This window comes from Otolemur garnettii, unplaced genomic scaffold (assembly GCF_000181295.1).
Source record: "Otolemur garnettii isolate 467f Iridium unplaced genomic scaffold, OtoGar3 scaffold00106, whole genome shotgun sequence".
NCBI classification, from domain to species: Eukaryota; Metazoa; Chordata; class Mammalia; order Primates; family Galagidae; genus Otolemur; species Otolemur garnettii.
This window is the reverse complement of record NW_003852501.1, coordinates 3,316,201-3,318,834: the sequence shown is the minus strand read 5'-3', so window position 1 is coordinate 3,318,834 and position 2,634 is coordinate 3,316,201. Positions and strand designations below refer to the sequence as shown.

Below are 2,634 nucleotides of genomic sequence, written 5' to 3'. Positions count from 1 at the left end.
TCATTGTTGTTTGGCGGGCCCAGGCTGGGGATTCGAACCTGCCACCCTAGGTGTATGTGGCTGGCACCCTAGCTGCCTGAGCCACAGGCGCCGAGCCCACACACTTGATCTTGAAGTCACCATCAGCTGTCATGTAGTTGATGGCTTCCAGGTTAAGGCCCTTAGAGAACTTGAATATGTAACCATCTGGCAGCTTGATGGTCAGGTCTGCCTGGTCAAAGCTGATGCACACCTCCACGACACTTCCAGGCTGGAAGGGAAAGGCAGCCTCCCGCTGCTCAGCCCCCCAGGCCTCGCCGTCCTTGCTGTTGCACATGATAGTATTGGCATCCCCGTGGGCATCAAAGCGGGGGTTGAAATGCAGGCCCAGGTTGTTGCTGTCTTTGCCCAAGTTCAGTACAAAGCTCTTGGCGTCAGGAGCCACCTTGCCCCGTACTCTGAGGCATTCCCCAGGTTTGAGATTCAGGTTGCTGGCGACCAGACCACAAGCCATGATTAAAGCAGGAGGATGTTCAGGGACCAGTGCACCAGCCGTCTGAAGACTCCACCCGCTTATTATTTCTTGTTTTTTTTTTGAGACAGAGTCTTATTATGTTGCCCTCGGTAGAGTGTCGTGGCATCACAGCTCATAGCAACCTTAAACTTCTGTGCTCGAGCAATTCTCTTGCCTCAGCCTCCCTTGGAGCTAGGACTACAGGTGCCCACCACAATGCTGGGCTATTTTCTTTGTTTGTTTGTTTATTTATTTAGCAGACCCAGGCTGTTTCTGAGCCCACCAGCCCCGGTGCATGTGGCTGCCACCCTAACTGCTCAGCTATGGGTGCCAGGCCATTTCTTGTTTTTCTTGAACACATCCACCAGACTGTAAACTCCACCAAGGAATAAATATTGTTTTGCTTATCATTTTATCCCATATCTGGTCTAGCACATGGCCCATAGCATGCCCTTAAAAATTCACACACAAGGCTTGGCACCTATAGCTCAGCAGCTAGGGCGCCAGCCACATACACCAAAGCTGGTGGGTTCGAACCCAGCCCAGTCTGCCAAACAACAATGACAACTATAACAAAAAAAACTAGCCGGGTGTTGTGGCAGGCGCCTGTAGTCCCAGTTACTTGGAAGACTGAGGCAAGACAATTGCTTAAGCCCAAGAGTTTGAGGTTGCTGTGAACTGTGATGCTACAGCACTCTACCGAGAACAAGATAGTGAAAGTTTGTCTCAAAAAAAAAAAAAAAAAGGCTCCATGCCTGTGGCTCAAGTGGCTAAGCATCCAGCCACATACACCTGAGCTGGTGGGTTCAAATCCAGCCCAGGCCCACCAGACAACAATGACTGCTGCAACCAAAAAATAGCTGGGCATTGCGGTGGGCGCCTATAGTCCCAGCTACTTAGGAGGCGGAGGCAGAAGAATCGCTTGAGCCCAGGTGTTGGAGTTTACTGTAAGCTGTGATGCCATAGCACTCTACCCAGGGTGACAGCTTGAGGCTCTGTCTCAAAAAAAAAAAAAAATACACATACAAGCAATCCAGAAGAAATGAATGACTCCATGCCAATAAACATACAGCCACAAAATCATTAATCATAACATTATCCCCATATGGGTGTGTCAGTTTCCCCAACCAAGTCTCTATCTCGGAAACATACTTGTCTTTAATTTGTGTTTGATAATAGAAATACATATTTGGAAAAAAACTAAAAATAAGTAACACACAGAATAATACAGCAGACACTATTAAACCCAACCACCCAGAACCAACAACTTTTAAGATTTTTGACAGTTTTGCTTCAGTTTTTTGTTTTTTTTGTTTTTTTTTTGAGACAGAGTCTCAAGCTGTTGCCCTGCCTCAACCTTTCTAGCAACTGGGACTACAGGTGTGTGCCACCATGCCTGGCTAATTTTTTATGTTTTGTAGAGAAGGATAGAGGGCGTTTCACTCTGTTACTCTCACTGGTCTCCTGGCCTCAAGTGATCCTCCTGTGTGGGCCTAAAGTGCTGGGATTAGCAGTTATTTATTAATTTATTTTTTTTTGCAATTTTTGGCTGGGGCTGGTTTTGAACCCACCACCTCTGATATATGGGGCCGGCGCCCTACTCCTTTGAGCCACAGGCGCCACCCAGTTATTTATTTATTTATTTATTTATTTTTTGACTAGCAGTTTTTTAAATAAAAGAAAGAAGGCATTGCAGATAAAATTGAAGTCCTCATTTTTTTCTCATTTTTCTCTCCTTTCTTCTCAATGGCTATCATGAGTTTGGTGCGTGCTCTTGAAGTCTTTATGTGATTAGTAGAGGTTCTGTGGGATTTGGTTCATAAATATGGTATCACAGTGTACATATAGTACTGCAACTTGCTTTTTGTCACTCCACACTGGTTTTGAATTCTATCTACCATCATTTACCCTTTCACAAGTAAAGAGCTTAGCTACTGTCTATACAAGGTGTCCGAAAAGTTCATGTACAATTTAAAATGGACGTGCTCGCTTCGGCAGCACATATACTAAAATTGGAACGATACAGAGAAGATTAGCATGGCCCCTGCTCAAGGATGACACGCAAATTCGTGAAGCGTTCCATATTTTTACTAATTTATACCTTTTATATGAAAGCTATAACCAAATAGCCTAAGAATATG

The 2,634-nt window shown here is 45.1% G+C and overlaps 1 non-coding gene and 1 pseudogene across 1 annotated transcript; one reads left to right on the top strand and one right to left on the bottom strand.

Annotated features, from left to right (window-relative positions):
- The window catches only part of LOC100945389, a 44,464-nt pseudogene extending 43,946 nt beyond the window's left edge, over window positions 1-518 (bottom strand).
- A 1,957-nt stretch (window positions 519-2,475) lies between these two features.
- On the top strand, window positions 2,476-2,582 carry LOC111727463. The gene has a single exon (XR_002775021.1). It is a non-coding gene; the product is annotated as a U6 spliceosomal RNA (small nuclear RNA).
- The last annotated feature ends 52 nt before the right edge of the window (window positions 2,583-2,634 follow it).